Source organism: Acromyrmex echinatior, chromosome 8, assembly GCF_024713525.1.
Source record: "Acromyrmex echinatior isolate Ae372 chromosome 8, ASM2471352v2, whole genome shotgun sequence".
NCBI classification, from domain to species: domain Eukaryota; kingdom Metazoa; phylum Arthropoda; class Insecta; order Hymenoptera; family Formicidae; genus Acromyrmex; species Acromyrmex echinatior.
This window is the reverse complement of record NC_141859.1, coordinates 2,930,310-2,951,630: the sequence shown is the minus strand read 5'-3', so window position 1 is coordinate 2,951,630 and position 21,321 is coordinate 2,930,310. Positions and strand designations below refer to the sequence as shown.

Here is a 21,321-nt window from a genome sequence, read left to right as displayed (position 1 = left end):
AGCATCATTATTAAATCGAGAATCAATTTAATTGTAATATTATTTCAGCTTCAGTTTATAATTGTATTATATTTCAAGTCCGACAGTAAGTGGCGCGCAGTTTATACAATTAAAAGATGTATTTAGAATTTACATATCTATAAAAATATTATTAAACATCAAGATCTCAACCTCAACTATATTGGTCCTTCCCTTCTTATTTGATTTATTCATATAATCTAAATTAACTTATTAATAAACAAAAAAAAGAGACTACGAGTCAAAAATCATTATATAAAATAAAATAAACCGTAGAAATATAGAAGTTGAACAAAAATAAAAGAAACAAATATATCGTTAAGTAAAAATTTAATCTAATATAACAGTAAACAAACGTTTCGACACTCGGATCATTTTCAATGTTAAACATATATATTTATTGCAGTTAGATTAAATTTTTACTTAACAATATATTTGTTTCTTTTATTTTTGTTCAACTTCTATATTTCGACGATTTATTTTATTTTATATAATAATTTTTGCTTGTAGTTCCTTTTTCTTTGGTTTTTAAAAATTATGAGCCTTATTACTAATAGATAATTTAACTTATTAATATTTAATTACGTCAATAATATATTTACTTACGTATCAATAATAATTTATTTACGTCAATAAAATTGACAAGACTCTAAAATAATCAGCATGCAGATATTGCAGATCCGTTAGATAAATGGTGTAAAAGCTAACTTTTAAATTGTTTTAACATAAATATAAGATTATATATAGCGCTTCTACTGAGAAACTAAGACCAGTTTTAAGATATGTTATGTCTCACGACAGTTGTTGAAACTCAAGATAACTATAACGTTATATGCTGACATCAATTTGAAAAACGTATATTTCAAATATATCTTAATATTATAATTATTTCTATTTCAATCAGAATCGAATATAAAATTAAATTTCAGGTTTTAATTCATAATTAAACTTCTCACACAAATAACCTCAATTATGCTACGATAAAAGTTAATGATCGAACTGTTCGCGGCTCAAAATACCGACCTACATTCTAAGTATTTCATCCAATACGTCCTTGAGGCGAGATTCAAAAGTAATAGAAGTCTATAAAAATACTTAAGTTAAGACTATAAAAATACGACGGTAAATCAGGCTTCATTTGTACGCGCAAAACCGCGGTGTGAATTATTGCGCGATTATTTCTTTCTTTTTTTCTTCAACCGGCCAGCGATTGTGACATGAAATCGACTCATAATCCATAATGCACTCTGCCGAATGAAAATCGCAGTGCATTCGAACGGGATAGCCGATTTACGGGTATCGGCGAACTGTGAGTTCACGCTGGAACAAACCGACACCGTAACATTGTAAGCCGATGCTTAATTATTTTACACCGCAGCCGTGCACTTTGGCGCACGAAACGGCGGTTATGACGGCCGGTGGGTGGTCAGGGCACAGTTACATGGAGCAACGGCCTGTGGAATATAGTTCGGTGGCCGGTTTTGCCCTTTCCATCTGCAAGCCCCGTTTTACGCGTACCATGATTGAGCGAACCGGTCGCCTTGAACCGGAAACAAAAATGAACGTGTTTTACCGGATAATCATGCACCTCGGTTGCCTAACGAAACGAGATTGGATAGTGGATGGAACCTGAGGAAAGATACGCTATATTTATTTAACATTGCGACAAAAACGCGGTAATAAAACGTTTTCGATAAAGATACTACACTACAAATAGAAAATTTCATTTTATTGCTATGAAAAATGATTACTCAATTTAATTTCTACCTTTTAAATAACGGTTATTTTTAATAAAGAATATTTTCTTGATAATAATCTTAAAGTACACTTATTACAAATTTTAGAAAAATTCATCATTACATTGCGACAAAAATGCGGTAATAAAACGTTTCCGATAAAGATACTATACAAATAGAAAATTTCATTTGATTGCTATGAAAAATGATTACTCAATTTAATTTCTTCCTTTTAAATAACGGTTATTTTTAATAAAGAATATTTTCTTGATAATAATCTTAAAGTACACTTATTACAAATTTTAGAAAAATTCATCATTACGTACTCGAAATAAAAATTTATTTTCTTTTAAAGAATATTATAATTGATCAAAAAAGCGATTTTATATAATAAATCGAATTTGTTTTAATTTAATTGTGATTGAAGTATTGAATATTTACTAGGATTTAGAATATATTTTGAATAAATTTGATGTTTGTGGTAAATTTATAATAAATTTACGAATATATGAATCATTGAAATACTTGAAATAAGCATTTATTACTCGCATACAATATGTATTTTATTGTGTGCAGTTTGATGTGGATGATTTTTTTTTATGAAAAGATAATTTGTTCAATGAAAAAAAATGTTGTTAATTTAATTAAATTAGTTTAATTCGTCCTTATTTCATTCGTTGAAGAACGTATTTAAGTTGAATGTAATATGTTTGACTTAAATACATAGATTCTTCACTAAATTAATTTAATCAAATTAACAACTTCTTTTTAATGTACAGAATGAATTTTCTCCAGCTATATGGCTCTTAAATGATGTATTCACTAATATATATATATATATATAAATAACGAGGGGAAAAGGAAAATTACGGAAATTGTAAAATTTCGCGCGAGTCTTTAAGTCTCATTATATTCGTCGGCAATTGAAAACATGACATGAAAATAATTCTACATACCGGAAGTAAAAAGAGAAAGCTAACTTTTCTAAATAATATTTATATATTTAAAAAGTACAAAAGAAAAATATACTCCACTCTTTTATTTTTGACATCGCGCAACGTAGTGAACCGCATCGACTGTTCTTTCCGATACCATTGATCTTCCCGAAAGCTTTTTTCATAAAAAAAAATTCCAGCGTTATATTGCATTTGCAATACATTCTTTCTTCTTTTTCGATTTGTAAATAAAGTTTCGGATTTCCTTCGGGGCAGTGAAAAGACAAGAAACCGACTGCGCTCGAAAAGTAGGGGAAGGTCACTGGCATCGTAAAAATCCAGAGGACGAGGTGTCGACGTTTTGGTGCCTTGGGCCATGTTACAATTATACACCTTTTCTGTGCAGAAGGAAGTTAAAAAAGACAAATGTCGATTATAACACGATGTGAACAAGTTTGCGAAACGAACGTAACGACACGGACTACTTCCACTACAAGTGTGTGTGTGTCTGTCTGTTTGTCTATCTGTTTGCACGCGTATGTGCGCGTATTCGCATTCCGAACTTTCTTAAGCAATTATGTCATAACACATGGTGCCCCCTTTTCGCATCTCTACTTCACAGTCTATGCAATCTGTCCTTCCTCCCTACTACAACATCCATCCTCTCGCTCACAAGACGAGATCGTAGACGCTCTCCGGCTATCACGTCGTCACTCGGTCGAGAATCGAATTTCACGCTAATGATTATAAAGTACCTACCATTTGCGGCCGCGACGTTCAAGACGAGAAGCGCATGGCTTTTACATTATCACTCTTTTGAGAAGAAAACGAGTAAATTACGAGACGTTCACGAACGCGCATAATTCGCTTAATCTTGTACATGAAATTATATTTAAGGTAGGCATTAGAATTTATGGGACTTCATGCGCGTGCCTCAAAGGCTCGCATTTCCTTCAACTTCAACTTATTCGTAAATCGGAAAATTGAAAAGGGAAAGATGTATTGCATAAATACTGCACCGCTAGAAGTTGGTTATAATATCGGGTAACGTTATCGAGACCAACGTGTTATTCGCAACAACATTCGCAATGTACATTCGCAAAAATATAAAAAGAATATTTTTCTTTCGTATCTTTTAGGAAAAGATATTATTTAAAAAAAATGGCTTCTTCTAAGATTTTTTTAATCATTTCAGAATCTCATACATAAATCAATTTTTTTTTTAAATGAGATATTAAGAAATTCAGAATCAGGGTAAGACAAATACACAAATTCCTTCAAAACCTACATTAATCAAGCATTCTTAAATAGCAGGTTTACGAAACTGTTATTCACATGAGTAACAATGACTTATGATGACTTGTTTTCCTTATATTATATACTTTAAAATACACTCAATAATGAATTACATTAGCATACTGTAATTCAATGTTACAAATTTGTTGTTTTTAATTAACTATTTTTCAACAATAAAATTAATTTCCTCTTTTAGCTCACAATTTATTTTGTAACATCTTTATAAATCTATCATTACATTTACAGAAGTTTCTAATTAAAATGTCATCTGTACAAATTTATTCATTTGCTTCAGAAATATTATAAATCAATATTTTCAAAATTAGTTTTTTTTTTGATAGTTTTTAAAGTGATATACCTTAATGTGTGAGATATGAATGAAGCATTTTCTTCACTCTTAAAATATTTTTAATACAGTTATAAAAACTAGAACCATTCTTTTCAATTCTCTAAAAGTTAAATCTTTTGATTTATGGGGGTATTTTATGACCGATTTATTTTATGATAGATTTATTACACTTTATATGAAATTGCAGACATCTCAGCGTATTTTGACGCCTCGCGATTGTGCCATCGACGCCGAATTTTAATGAACGTTTCTGAAGAGATTCATGAGAAAATCCCAGGCTCTCCTATGATATTTATCTTGCATTACCTCATCCCTTCACGCACGAACAAAAAAACGAACCTGCTTATTACACGATTTTCACGGAGGACTACGCTAATTAACCTACTGCTGCGCAAAAGCCGACTGACGCTGATAGCAGACGCACTAACAATGCTAGTGACGTATGTTGATTACATGATCGTTCGTCGAATACGAGTTTGCTGTCTTCCTTATCCACTATCTTTGCAATACTCGCAACCTGAGCGCCGTTAAGGAACGGTTTACGAGCGACAACGCGGAGGTCTTCTCTACGACTTTCCGCAATATCCACTTCGCAGTTTGATTTACGATAATTATCTCGTCACATTCGAAGGATCACCACTTGCAGGAGAGAATCGAACTTTCGCAGTGACACATCTCTGTCCGCCTTTTTTTTATTGCACTCTTTTTTTTATTATTAACGTTTATCTTTATTGGTACTCTCTACGATTTCTTTGCGCTTTGTGATTTTTACAAAAGTCACGAGACTTTTTGTATGTTACCCAAAGTTGACGTGATATATGTTAGAAGAAAAGAGAATCTCTTTGATGTCAGATTCAACTAAATCAAGAATTCTTTGTGTGCTGGTATGCGGTTAGAAGTCTTGCAATGGTAAATTATAACCGCGGCCCCGTTGGTTCCCAAGTTATCTTGCTGAAATTTCTGCAGAATATTCAATGTCCCTTCCGCTTTGCGAAATTATATCAAAATAACTGTAGTGCATCGTATAACGATAGCGACTTCGGCAAATCCAGTACGTTTATGCAGTTTCAGTTTTAAAGCGACAACTTTGCTTTAATTTAGAAGGATATAATGATAAATAACAAAATATGAGAAAATACATCAAAGACAGAATATACCATTAATTGAGAAAATCGCCCGAATTATTCCAATCTCTTCGCTTTCACATAAAAATCTAGAAATATAAGGAATAAGTTGTTTAATAGAAGGAAAAAGAAAATAAAAAAAAATTCACTATATAAAAAAATTGGATCCGGTGAAATGAGTTGATTTTCACATGTAATGTAGCTTATAATGTGATAAATAAAAGATATAGATATAAATGTTAATAATAATTTTTGATATATCAAAAGTGCATCTACAGGAAAGATTTACAAATCCAATCTATTATTTTTCGACTTATTATAAAATAGGATCAATATAAAGACAATAACATTTCCTGTTAATGGAGGAATACTTTATTTCGAAATAAATATTCTCATAAATCTAAAATAAAATAATCTTAGCTATCAGTTTTGTGCTAAACATTATATTATGACACTAACATCGTGCATTATAACATCAGGAGTAAAGATTTACTCTAAACGTAAAGAGTATCATCACATTGACCCAAATATTATAATTTATTAATTATATTATTTTCCATATAATATCATATAATAGTTTGGAATTCTTTCCAATTAAAAAATAATAATGCATCGTATCTTCTTAAAAATTTTGCTCTCTCTCGATATCCTATTTTAAATTACAAGCTGCAACGCCGAAAGAAACTGAACACGAAAATCGAGATCGCAATGTTCACCGAACGAAATCAACATTTCTTAATTCGCTGCAAAAATGGTACGCCGCGGAATTCGTTACCATTAATTGCCACAAATTAACGAGGCTGCGAGGTTGCGCGTGATTCTTTATCAGAGAAGAATTCACACAAACCTAGCACGGAGAACGGACGAGGCGATCTTCTCGCGTGGATGTTTAAATTTAGATGGTTCCGCATAACGCACGCGTGGACTCGAGATCGCGTTTCCCGGCGAGTAGTTTAACATCACGCGTAAACTTTCCACAAGGTGGAAAGCACGTCGGCGCATTTGGCGAGGTCTTTTTTTCGTGGCGAGTAATAGTGAAGTCGATTCACGGAATAAGAAGGGTCAGGCGAAGCCTACTTTCTTCCATTGAATTGTCGCGCGCTCGGGGTGGGAAGGGGAACTCCAGTTCGGCTTTATGGTGGAAACCTCATGAAAGAGAGAAAGAGAGAGAGAGAGAGAAAAGAGAAAGAGAAGGCCTTCTTCTCGGCAGGCCGACGGTCAGCCAGTATGTGCTAGTCCCGCGTAGTAGTAAATGTGAGGCAGTAAAACGTAGCGGCTGGTGATCCTCTCACGATCGGTTCGGATCGGATCGGATCGCAACGCGCACTTTTGAGTCACGCGCGAGAGCGTAGTGAGACGTCACAGACGGTTCGCCGATTGATCGATAACGCAACTGATCTAATTCATTGATCGTGGTGATCCCCGTGGATACTCGCCGTTAGAGCGTGTCCGACCAGCCGGAGATTCGCACAAGTGAGTACGTAAACACTCGTCACTGTCAGTGATCCATGGTGATGTATAACGCGAGGAAATCATCAAGTAGAACGGAATATTTGTGTTTTATGTTTTTCCAAAATTATATAGAGTGACGAACAATACGAAATTTTTTTATTTATTTATCAATCAAAATGCGGATAGAATGGCAAAATAATTTCTTCGTGGATGAAACGATTTTTCTGAAATACCCATTTAAAAATTATTAAATTTATAGCGAAATCGATTGGACGCACTAGTTCGCACTGGTGCATATTAAAGCCGTTGTATATTGATTTTGTTTGACTAAAAGTGAAATGCAAATATTTCAAATTATGAAATATATTTTTTTCCTAACAAAAAAAAATACATTGAAGATTTAATTCGTTTTCTGTATACTAAAAAAAAATTTATTAAATCTTAATATATATATATATTTCTTTGAACTACATTTACTTACAGAAAATAAATATTTATTCAATAAAAAAATGATAGTTAAAATAGTCAAATTCATTGTTTTTGCATCAAATAAATGTACGTTTACGTTCAGTAAACATTTCTTTGGAACTACTCAAACAAATATTTATTAAAATTTACTATTTTTTTCGATGTCTTTATTATTATATTAAACAACCATTTTTCAATCTGTATACGATAGCTTTAATGTACATCGCGTGTATCAAATCGAATTCGCTGTTACATGCAGATCTGAACATTTTATTGAATCATCAAAATAATTACGTAGAAATCTCAAATATGATGAGCAATATTATACAAAGTTTTTGACATTCTAGCAACCAGTTTGACCATCCTATATTATTTGATTGATTCAACAAAATTATTTTCAGATCTGCATTTAGCTAAACTTGTAGATACTTCAACAAAATCATCCTTTCCATATTATTTGATAATTTTGGTGTAAAGCCGTCTGTTGATTCATCCGATATATAATAATGCTTTGATAATGAGAGAGAAAAGAGAAAATGTAACACAGAGGTCTATCGAGATTCAAATTAGTCACGCATTTATTCATTATTACAATAATGATGCAAATATTGGTTCGGGCTAATGTATATAATTATTGAATATCCTTAAATCTTGAAATACGCGTTGTGTTAATTTCTGGTAAGTAATATATTATATATTTCGATAACATATATTAATTATCTTTAGATAGAAACGTAACAGAACGTAATAGAATGTTTTGTTTCTGATAACATCAAATTACATTTAATACAATTCCATCTTCCATAAGCTCTCGTAACATTCCCATTAAAATAATTTTTTAATATTTAATTAATTTAGTATTTCTTAAATATTTAAATATTTAAAAGCCTCATACTGTAAAACAAATAAAAAATAAAAAATGAATATTCACAATATCTGTAATATTTGGAACATTCATTTGTTTCTCAGATTGTTATTTATAATATTGTAAAATATAAATTTATTATTAATATGTAAATGTTGCTTAGCAAAAAAAGTATAGATATTCTAAATTATGGATATTCAGGTTGTCATATTATCGATTGCTCATAAACAACATAATCATCCGACGAAATCTTAAGAATCTTTCTAATATTGACATGCAAATTGTACTATCCATAGCAATTGTACTATCCATGCGTAGCTATAATCCAATTTATCGATTCATGACGATTCCGCGTATCTTGAAATCGACCGGATCTTGAATTACTCGGATCATAAATCAGGATAAAATTCGAATCAGTGAATGTCGCGATGTTGGATACATTTACGTTAGCATAGCGTGAAATGTCTCACCCAGATATTTGATGTCGGATATACAACGTATTACACGCGTCAGTGTTAATGCGTTCACGTGGAAAATCAAAATACTCGTCACGCAATTCCACTATCAGGAATACGTTTGGTGTTAATTTACTACGCTACGTTTAATGTCAAGCAGAGGGAACAAAATAAAATTTCAGGATTTTGCGACTGTCGCGTTGGTTAAAATTTAATAATCACGCCTGTATAACATATGCCACGTAACCAGTACCATTTATATCTCCGGGAGAGTAGTTGTAAAGTGAACCCGACGTGTATCTGCTAAAAAATAAACTATCAGGCGAACTTGTTTTATTTTGTGCGAAGTTGTCACGCAGTGTCGGATCGCAGCTGGATACAGCAGAAGCCATGAACACGCAGAATCTCTTATCAAGAATTTATAGCTCTGGAATAAAAGGAATACGAGAATATATAAACCATCGTGCTCAGAAAACGAGAAGAAGAGAGAGAGAGAGAGAGAGAGAGAGAGAGAGAGAGAGAGAGAGAGAGAGAGAACTGTCTGTTAAAAATTTCAACTGTCAGTTAAATAATAGGTCAGCAAAAGAATTTAAAATAACGATCTAACATCACATATTGTGACGCTCAAAATTTTGACCCAGTTTAAGAAAATGCAAAATCGCCAATCGAGACTATCGATCTCGATAGCAGTTTCGAATTTATATGGTAGCGTATGAACATATCTTCTCGTTTCCTCTCTATTGTTAATGGTTTTATAGCGACGACACGATTCACGTGCATACAAAAATCGTCTCGTTCTTTTTTTACGATCGCGTATGTAAGACATTTACGGTCAGGCATCTATCAGTATCGATCATAATTCCGAGTGTGCACAAATCGCTCGTATTCCTCGCTCGAATTCACGCCGTTTGCCTCTATTTACAGAAGCCATGTATATCGCGGCCATTTGTTTGAGGGGGGGGGGAGGAGGGGGGTTGTGCGGAAGGGACAGGCGGCTCCGACACGACGGAAGAAAAATACGCTGAAATATACGGGAAACCCCGGCGAATGGATTCACGGCCTGCAGACACGACCGTTCGATAATGTTGCACTTTATATCGCAAATAATAGACGACGTCCGTGCACGCCGGAAGCTTTGTTCTCCGCCTCCTCTATGTATGGTCATCTGGGTTACACATCCGAGTGTTACACATTTCGCTCTGCGTGTCGCTACTACACACACACACACACACACACACACACACACACACACACACACACACACACACACGCACACACACACACACACACAGACACACACACACACACACACCTGTTCGCACCTCGTAAATATTTCATGGCGATGAAACGAGTTCCTCGTGGATGACAATATTCTGCAATCGTGAAGTGAGATCTGTTTAAACACATTAGATTCAATGCGTCTCGTGTGGCTTCTTACATGGAATGATTGCACGCGTGATAAAAAATATGTTAATTTACTATAACAACGACACAATTGGAAAAAATTTTTCCAAAATGTATTGAATTATTAAAATTTTGTAATTCCAATCGCTATTTGCAGATCATTCAGTGGACCTGGATATCTTCTTTAACTACATTGTGAAAAATTGTTTAAAAGAAATGTTTTTTACCTCATATAATTTTCAGTTACAGTCTTATTCTTATTATTACAGATCTTGATTTTCAAACTGAAAGAAAATTGTTCAATTATGTTTATTTAATTTTAACCAATACATTAATTAGACTTTAATTTAAAGTACACACTGGTTCCACGAATATCAGTTATCTCGGAGCAAATACCAATTAGAGTTAATTTTAAAACGCAATTTTGCTGTAATATCTGATTGTAATCAGGAAAAGTATGATCTTTCTTTTTTCTTTATTTTTCCATTCGTTTTTTTACAAGCAACACCATAAAAAAATAAGAATTTTGGAATTACGTCGTGCAGGAAATGAGCGATATATTCTTACAGGTCCTAAATTTTTCCATACAAATTTTAACATTTCTATGAAAGAAAAAAAACATTATATAAACATAGATCCCAAAATGCATTATTAAAAAGTTATAACAAAAATATGAAACGTGTAAAAAATAATTTTATCTAAGTTTGCATTTCAAAATGTTCCATGTCAATATAAATTTGAATTCTTATAAAATGATTTCCCTATCCTCACAAAAAAGATGATAAATTCAAAATTGTTTCTACACATTTCATATTTTTATTATAACTGTTTAATAAAGGACCTATGTTTGTATAATACATTTGTCTTGTTTCAGTTCATAGAATATACTATTGAAATTCAAGAGAAAACCTAGAATATCTCGTATTGTATATTCTAATGTATTTAAACAGATTTTACTTCTTCTTATACGTAATGTCGAAGATAAATCGAAGATATAATAATCGTCAAACTATATTCCTTTTAGGATTCATTCACGACATTACATATGTGTTACATCCGATTTTATTCTTCACATCCTGGCCAGATATTTCTGAGCCGATCGATTTCGAATAGAAATTGATTCATGTGGAAACGTAACTCCATCAATCTTCCGCTGATGCTGTCGTAAGCGTGGTTTTACACGATCGTCATATTTTCTGCTGCTGTTGTTAGATTCTATTAATGCGCGTCGACGTGTAGAGCGCGGCGAAAGCCCGACGTGCGATCGTAGAATCGAATTTCATCGACCAGGCAGCGACAAGTGGGTCAACGCACGTTTGTGAATTTTCGCTCGCTCGATCCGTAAGCACCCGAGTCACATATCCTGGATTCGCCCGTAGGTCACCGGGATCGCTAACGAATAATAAACTTTTTTTGAGTCCACCCGCGCCGGCTTGTAAAAGGTGCGCCAGCTTTTCACTACGCTATCATATTCGCTCGCCACGCCGGATAACATATATCCTGGTGATGTCACGTACAGCGTATGAACTACCAACCCATGTAAAAAATACCGAAGGGAAGCGAGGGAAAGAAGAAGAGAATGGTTCGACAAACGACGGAAAAACATATCGACCACCCAATGTAGTGTGCCAACATCGTCCCTCCCGTGCATAAAAAGATATAAAATTTCTCTTCTTGCTAGAAATAATATAGTAATTTCGCTTACCACGTAGAAACTTATGCATTTCGAAAATTGCATTTAATCAACTTCATTATTAAAAAATGAGTACACATAAGTAGTATTAATTGGAATACTATTATTACATATTTAAATACACACACACACACACACACACACACACACACACACACACACACACATATATATTAAGTGCGCAACTAAGTTCTCGCTGCTATTTTGATGAAATTGCATCAAAATAACAGCGAGAATTTAGTTGCTCACCTAATATATATATACAGGGTTGGCCATATTCGACGGAAAGGACCTTGAACCCTATTGAATGATTTTTAAAATGAACAGCAAAAAATGTGTTTTTTTCCCATGATTGAAAAAAAAACATCTTTCCGTCGAATATGGCCAACCCTGTATATATATGTATAACAAAGTATTTTTATTATTGCCTCAATATATTAATAATTTTAGAAAGAGTTGCTGACGTCTTTTGTATGGAATTTATTACTATATATATTATAACTATCTTACAAATTAATATGCCTCAGGATACATTCATTCAAAAAGCTTTATAAAAGAAAATATATAATAAAACATATAATAAGGATTCAATTACGTGTATTTGATCAATCAATTAAATAAAATCAATTCAACAATTCAAAAGTTCCCTAAGGACATTTAATGCTTCCAGTTGGAGTATACGCGTTTCAGGAAAATTTTTAATTAAAATCCATTTCGCCTGGGGAATTCGATCCATTGTATTTCGTGGCTCTGATCATAGTAATTGGCGAGTTAGCCTGTAGGGATTTCTCGTCAGTGAGCCACACTTCTACGTCGCGAACGAAAACGATCAAATCGTGAGCGAACATATCCGCGAGAGTCTGGCGAATTATTATGATGATAGATAATAAGGAAAGTTAAAAATCTAATAAGGCTCATTTTTAAATTTATTACTTAAAAAACGCGCTTTACGCCTAGAGTATATGCTTAAAAAAATGTGCCGTAAAAAGTTAATATAAAGAGGCTAGAGAATTAGAATCGGCAACACATATTTAACGCAATAATTTATGACACATGTGTGTATGTTTGCCGTTTCTATAATAATTCGCTATAAAGTTTATATAGTACATATTATATTATATAGTTTATTATAATATATTATTCAACTTACCAGTTATGGAAAAAAACAAATAAATTGATTGTTTTAATTAATTGTTTCTTAGAAACAATGAACTGTTATTAAATAAGACTTATTTATGTTATTATTGTTATGGCCATTGCTATTTATTTGTGTGGGGCTTACGCCAGAGGATAACTTTTAATTCTACTAACTTTTAAGTAGCTAAAATTGTATTTAAATTGCTATAATAGAAATTTTCAAAGATAAGATTAATTAGCTCAAATTAAAGATAATTATAATATTTTCAAGTATAATACAAGTATAATAGAAGTAGAAAACGTCCTAAAGAATTTTCTTCTAATGATTAATAATCATTTCAATTGATTTAGAAAAATCATGTTTTAGTTTCTTTGTTATTTTTAATTAATTAATTTTTTCATTTTGTGAATGAGCAAAATAAAGATTTTATTTTCACTTAGTTTATTTCAATATCCCCACATATATAAATAGAACTTTTTAAAAATAAAAATTCTATTTAAAATTAGGTGGGCTTTTTATTCGGTTCTGTAGGTACCTTACGATATACGAGTTAATACGATAATATCGCTCGCGTGAATGGAACGGCAATCGCAAAAACCGGTCGATTCCTAATATGCGAAATACGTCTCCATCACTTTCTTGCTCAATGGCGAGGTCATTAACCCCTTTTGCGTTCCGACGTGAATATCTTAAGAGAGCGTGCCACTTTGCGCGGATGATATAGTAAATGGTGCTACTAGAGCGCGTTTGAAATCATTAAATCGGCTACACTTCTCTAAATGATTTGTACAACATTTCGAGAGTGCGCGGACAACGATAATATTACTCGAAATCCCTGTGTCCGATTTCCAATCCAACGATGATACAGCTGAAGTTGTATCCATCATTTGTCATGACGCATCGCTATTTCCTTGCCGCTAACGAGGGAAAATCTCGATGAAAATTAACTCGATCGTTACGAGAGGATCATTAATAAACAAAGTTGTATTTTATGATTTTAACAGAATTCAGAATTGTTACGATTGCATGAAGACATCGCGACGTTCAAAATAAAACATCTGAGGAAAATATGTACATAGTAAGAAACACAAAAACACCCGTTAGTTCTGTTTTTTAGATTTTTCCTTTTTCAATCACTTGAAAAACTAACGAGTAATTTGCCGCGAAAAACAAGTGGAAAATAGAGAACGAAAAAAATATGTTTGTTGTCCGATCACCCATGCTATTGAATGCCAGTTGGCGTGATTGCAGGCTGCGAGCGTAACGTTTAATTTCTACGGTGTAAAATCGTAACACACAAGCAAGCGAACGAGAACGAGAGAATCAAGAAACAGGACGGTGCGAGAACCGCGAGATCGCACACCGTGCGATCGTACACCGTCGAACTAGTCGTTCATTTCCTATGAGTTCCGAATGAATTCGGAATCGATGAAGCGCTAATAACGACCGGATGGTGGCGTACCGAAATCGATTCGCCTGGCATTATTCCGCCATCAATTCAAAATTCATGCGGTCTGATTCGATTCGACTGAATTTAACGCCTTGATCAGTGACTAACGCGCTTTTCTTTCCTCTTTCTCTCTCTCTCTCTCTCTCTCTCTCTCTCTCTCTCTCTCATTTTAATCTAATTTTGTTTTCTTTATTTTTTTTCATTATTTCATTTTATTTTGTGTCTCTTGTTCTACTGATTTTACTTTTATTTTTAAACATATTTTTTTTGTGTCTTTCGTTATTTTATTTTTTCTTATTTTTTTCACCATTGTTTATCGTTATTATGTTTTTAGAAGACTTGCCGTAGAACAATAAATGGTCTTTCCTTCTCTCTCTTTCTCTCTCTCTTTCCTCGTCATTTTTTTTCTCTCTTTTTCCTATTTTCCCGTCCATCTTTGCATGTCAATTGATTTTCAGGCACTACTTTCTATTATGCGACTGCGAGAATATTATCCCGTTTCCAACGAATGACAGGGAGAGAAGCAGAAGAGAAGAGAAGAAGAGTGAAAAGCAACAATTTCATTTCTCGTATTCAGGTCGCGGTCACCGCGATCGTCGCTTTCATAAGTCGAAATTTGCTGCGTTTAAAATCATCACCGCGTCTCCGGGACAAATAGAAAATATAATATCTTTTCCGAACGCGTCGTCTGCTCCGTGTCGATCGCACGCTGCGTATTAATCATACTTATGCCGCCGTGTGCCAGAACAGTCACGTAATAGTGTCAGTCACGTTAAACGCTATTACTCAAATTAGTAGCGTGGCACATTTGCATAATCGAACTTTCGAAAGATTGAGCTATTATCTTGGAACTTGTTGAAATTTCTACGGTTTATCAAATGTCAAAATGTTTCTTCGTGTTATGATGCTTCGTGTTTGTTGCTTTTAAATCTAATTATATACGCGAAATAATCGCCAATGTAATTGAGTTTCTGATTAATGAGTTTTTCTTATCAACATACCTCACTGATATTTTCTCCCAATCACTTTTAATACAAGGAAATAATTATGAGATCGATATTCTGACTTTCAAATGTATATCTAGCGGAACTCTAATTTCCTCTCTCAAGTTTTCATTTGACTGATACGGAAAGGGGTGATCAGTCGATGTTTCAAGACCGAGATTTCATTTTACATAATAGCCGTTTCACTAACGGCTTCATCTGAATTGCTTTCAGCTCGTCGTTAACGTAGCAAGATCTTGATTTCGCTGCCCGATCAAGCAAGTCAACAACTGCCTCGATAAAGTGAAAATGTAACTTCCGATACGGATGTAAAATCCTTCTTTAAGTTTTCGGTGTAGCGATACGTGACGGGAATTTTTCACGTTCGTTAATACTGTTGCATACGCATAAATACGTGTGAAACAAGTCGTGCAAGACGAGTTTTTCTCGTCCCGCGAAAAATTCGCCTTTGCGTGCTACCGTCGCATACTTGAAACGTGCAACGACAAGACTGCAGGTGGGTCTCCGTGTGAGAAATGGGTGCACCTCTTAAAGTGGAGAAAGTTTTCTTTTTTTCTTCCTCTTTTCCGAGCAGCTACCATCTCGATATAATCGACGGATGCGAAGACGAACGAGTGCGCCGTGGAAACTTCCGCAAAACCGACGTTTCCGAAAGTTCACTAGCTCAGAAAGAGGGAGAGAGAGAGAGAGAGAGAGAGAGAGAGAGAGAGAGAGAAACGTTCCTCCAACGATTTAAAATAGAAAGACGATAAAAAGAGATCTATTTTAATCCTCTAAAATAATGATAAAAATGTAAAATGTAACACGTAAAATTTAAAACTACGTAGGAAATGTGATATTATTATTCTAGTTTTAATTACAGTTACATTTTAAGACTTAAAATTAAATCAGCGCACAATTTACAGACCTACATACATATATGCAATTTAACTGAAATATTATTAAATACTAATTATAAGATTTAGCTGAGACCAACTTTAAATTTATAATGTTAAATTATATCTAGTTTGAATTAAATTTTTTAATCATTTCTATAGACCGTTTCTACTTACTGTGTCGTTAATTTGATTAAAACAATGAAGTTAAAAAATTTAACAAAAAATATATTAAATATTAGTTTATTATTCATTTAATTTATTATTCTAAGTATATACGTTAATATTATCTATATATAAATGTCGTTTACTTTAAAATTAACTACAGAAATTAATTAATTTACATTTTGATACATGGAAGTTAAAAATAACAAAATGTTATGCTGAATTCAAGGAACTGGATTACCATTGCTCCATTAATATTTAACAGTGAAATAAGACATTAGTCTACGTAGTTGTATCATTCACATATTCATTTAATATCATTTACTATTCTTTAAAAAATTAAAAAATTAAAAAATTTTTACCCGCGCATACGCGTTTTTCCTAAGTAATAATTCTAATATGATTTAAAGTAAGGGATGTTGATACTTGTTAAGCACACCAAACATAGAGTCTAGTACATCCTATTAAATATTACAATATGCAGAATTCATACAAGTAAACGAGAGTAACATTATCACGTTTAGCAATTAGACGGGTACGTGTTAATGTCCTCTGAGAATTTCTGAGCAATGCAACAGCGTTACGTGAGTTTCCAGAAATTACTCCCCCTAAAAAAAAAAGAAACGCACACATGCACAGTAAAATACGTTACGTATAATTTTGTGAGAAAAAACCGCGACCTATTGTTTTGCCGAGGAGGTGAGAGGAAGACGGAAGCGGTGTCACTTTTTCCGACAAATTATAATATGAGAAAGTACACAACTTTTCTATTTCAGTCGTATATCATTTTGATCCTAAGTTCTGGCGAGCGGATATTGTATAATAAGATTGCCACGCGCAATAATCGCGCGAGAGACGGTAACAGAAGGAAAACGGTCTAATTGTAATTCGCATTACCCTCGCGACCGGTTCCGCCGCCTTCAATGAATAGATAATTCTTTTCTGGATTATAAACGGTCCGCTGGGGAATAACGTCTCGTTTATTTCGTTCCCGCCTTACTTCATCAACTTTACGTAATCGGCTCGTAGTTTCTTCTTCGCGGGGGGGCCATCACGACATGTGCATTGTAAAAGAAGCATGCAAATTTACAATTTGTGTTTTTACAAAAACCTAGTACTTTTACTTCTTTTAATCGTACAAATATATTTTCATATTAAATTGAAAATTACAATAACATAGTATATTTTATAGGTTTTATGTAAATATATATATTTTTGTAATATTGTACAACATAATGATAGTCATTACATTTGCATTTTTATACTCATCAATAACATGATTCAAGAAAAATTGTATGTAATTCATTAAAAAATTGATATTTAAATATTTCGATAAACTTTATCTCTATAAATTTACTTTCACAAATTGTTTAATCGTTATAAAGAAGAATAATCTTATTTGTAAATATATACCTTTAATAAATATCTGAAAATTATTCACTATAATTGTTGTAACTTTACATATAATTTTTTACAGTGTGTTTCGTCGCGCGATAGAAAAAAACTGGATCTCAAAGAGACTGTCACACTCTTTCAAAATAACTGATTCAATCATTTCGCGCGTCACGCAATTATATCGAAAGCCTCAGGGACAAAGAGCAGCGAACTCCATGATCTTACTTAATCCTTTCCTCGTGCATTATTCATCGGCCGTGTGCATTGAACTGGCGGCGCAGCGCGGCCGTCGCGTCGTTGCACTTGCTCGTGCATCGAGGTCGCTCGCTCGATGATGACGGAGGTGGACGCGTCGAAATCGTCATAACTTTCCCTTCGTCGGGGTCCGGGAACGCTCTTCTCTTCTTCATTCACGAGGCGCGATCCGTACAGGTATCAGTGGCGCCGAGGTATGCATATTAAATCGTTCTAAGCGTCAGGAGTCACGCCGGCCTAGATCTTTTCACGGTGCCTCTTTTACAGGAAAATGCTCTTCGGGGGCGTGTCACGTGTGCATTTATCATATGATAGTGTCCCTAGAAGTACGAATTTGATCTGACCAATCTTGTCCTATTTTTTATTAGCTTCATGAAAAATCAGTCGGATGATAACTGAGCATGTATATGTGTACGTACGCCATTTTTTATTTTAGCTCATCAGTCAAATGGGAGACTCTTATCAAAACGTGTATATTTCGCCAAATCATTGGAAGGTTTTTTTAAAACAATTATTTTATATAATGTAATTAAGAAAATTCAACTTTAGATGGCATGTTCCTATTCTATTATATTATTCAAAATTGTCGTGGAAAACAATTATTGACGAATTAATGAGATTTACATCAAAATCGCACATCAAAATTTCCATCAGGATCTCATCAGACCCTCACTGGCATCCGCATGAGCAAAAGAAATTGCTAGAAATTAATCAAACTAGAAGACTGACCAGGCTCTTACTTCTAGAGACACTAACGTGCGAAGTAACGACGACAATGATGATGATCCAACTGTCCATCGGAATGCTCGTCTGATTATCAAGAATTAAACGCGACCAGATTGCCTGCGATTATCCGGCGATTATACGGCGATTCGCGACGTATTTGATCGAGGTAATCCGTAAATTGCTGCGGTCGGAGTTTCTGAAACGTGGCGAACTTCCCTGTCCGTCGTTTTGTCCGGCGCGTGTTAAAACGAGCGGTTTCGTAAACGAGATCGCTTCATAGTGTGTTGACTGTGCCATGAGGTATCTCGTTACACGTATCTGCCAACTGCACACCGGCGCGGCGTGAACACACGAAACTTATTTATGGCGTTTCGTGAAAATAAAAAATAAAAACGACGAATTTGTTAGTAGAACGCCGACAATTTGCTTATTCAGCTGCGCTAAGAAGATTTTCATAAATTTTGTGCTCTTTTATGTACGTAAGTAATTTCTTTTTATAGTACTAGGAGAATACAATCTTTTCTACCGACACATTTATTTAATTCTCTAAACCTCCTGTAATCTAGATCTCTGTAATCTCTAATCCTCTATAATCTAGATCTCTTTTGACACACAAACAAAATTTCACTCTCAAATTCCTATGAAATAAAGGAGTCCGGATTTTCCTCATAAATAATATCCACTTGTATAATATTTACACTGTTAGATATTAAAGGTGCAATGGTAATCCAATCTCTTGAGTTAAACAACATTTTGTTATTTTTAACTTCCGTATGTGTATCAAAATGTAAATCAATTCGTTCCTAGTTAGTTTTAAAGTAAACAACGCCAATACTAACATATGCATTTAGTAAGAAATAAACTAAATTTGAGTTAAATTTAATACATATTTTTGAATTGTTTAAGTATATCTTCTTAAAATGTTTAACTTCAGTACTTTAATTAAATTAATAACGTATTAAGTAAAAGCAATGGCGACCTACAGAAGTAATTAAGAATAAGTCAAATTTATAATTTGACATTATAAATTTAACAATACATTTAATAATGTAACAGAGATGTTAAAAAATAATCTCGAATTTTTCCATATTTTTTGAAAGCTTAGAACAGTAAACAACTTGCACTGGACAAGAAAGATCGAAATTACGGGGGATAAAAATATAATTGCAGACGAAGAATTAAGATACTCAAATAAATTCCACGAAATCTCTGTCGTGCATCTAATCATTGTCATGATCATCTTGTAAAATCTATTTTTATTACATGAACAAACGTATGTTGAGAGGCCCGATTGTCGATCTATAGAAACGAGGGATATCGTATGCGATATCTCTCGCATTAGCCGAAGAAAGTATAAACATGAACGAAAGAGAAGCCTCGTCCTTTTCATTTTCTAACAGGACGAGACCACACGTTTCACTTCGTCTCGCGACACGCTCTACGATTGCAGCCGTTCAATGCAATTAATATAGAGCGTTCGTGATCATTAAATTTCTACGGGAATAGCGCGGGACGTCACTAACGAAATCTTTCACTCTTTCTACATGAAAGCTAGATCGTTCACTCCCACCCTCGCATGGCCACTTGCTCTCGACGATTTCGTCATTACGCGGCTACTCTCGATGCGTCACGACATCGAAAGTGTCCGCAGGTATGTATTTCGTCGTCGGGCACACACATATCGTCATTTACTTTTACCCACGTCAACAACGAGCGCTTGTCGACCCCATTGGGACTTCTTATTTCTATGAAACACGCCTCGCGTGCTACATCCCGTCATTGCTAGAAAGCCAGTCAGCAAGGCAACGTCATTATCAATGCCGGAATCATTCATCTGGACACCTCCCCTCCTCTCTTCTACGAGCACGTTTCGAGAAAAACCAGAAATATAAACGTCGAAATACTTTTAAGCAAGCAAGAAACTCGTCTTCCTCTCACGCATGTTAGATATTCAAGTATACGAATATACGTGCACATATCATCTACTTTCTCTTGACTGCTTTGTAACTTAAAATTAGATTACATTATTTATTGAATAAGTTTTGGAAAACAACGCCGATTAATGACTGAACACGCGATGGTCTCTCAATTTTTTCTTTTATGCTGAAAATATTTATGAAAGATGTTTCATTTAATTTTATTTTATTTTTTTTTAATAAAAAGAAAAAATTATATTTTTTAGTCAGATATTAGTACTCGATAATATTCATATGAAAATTTACAAATACATTTTTCTATAAACTGCACCGATTTAGTTTGTCGAATAATTGAAAACGCAGTTATAAACTGTAAAAGCTGGAAATGACAACTAGAATTAATAACACCCATACGGAATAAGAAAAATCTAGGTTTAAGTGCATATTTCTGCAATAAGTTCTTTGCTTGTTTGAAGAGATTCATTAGTATTATTAAATTGACGATCAATATAATTTGTGATGTTATTTCCAGCTTCAATTTACGATTGTGTCTCAAAAATATATATTTGCAAATTTTCATACCGGCATTATGAAGCACCAGT

General features: G+C 33.8%; 2 protein-coding genes across 2 annotated transcripts in view; one reads left to right on the top strand and one right to left on the bottom strand.

The window, feature by feature from the left end:
* Positions 1-21,321, bottom strand: part of LOC105150141 (uncharacterized) — a 208,075-nt gene that overhangs the window by 65,397 nt on the left and 121,357 nt on the right. The gene's annotated exons all lie outside the window — the stretch shown is intronic.
* LOC105150140 (uncharacterized) overlaps positions 6,453-21,321 on the top strand; it is a 32,159-nt gene continuing 17,290 nt past the window's right edge. Inside the window, exon 1 of the mRNA XM_011063018.2 lies at positions 6,453-6,931. The gene's annotated coding sequence lies outside the window, so the exon portion shown is untranslated. The remainder of the gene's footprint in view (positions 6,932-21,321) is intronic.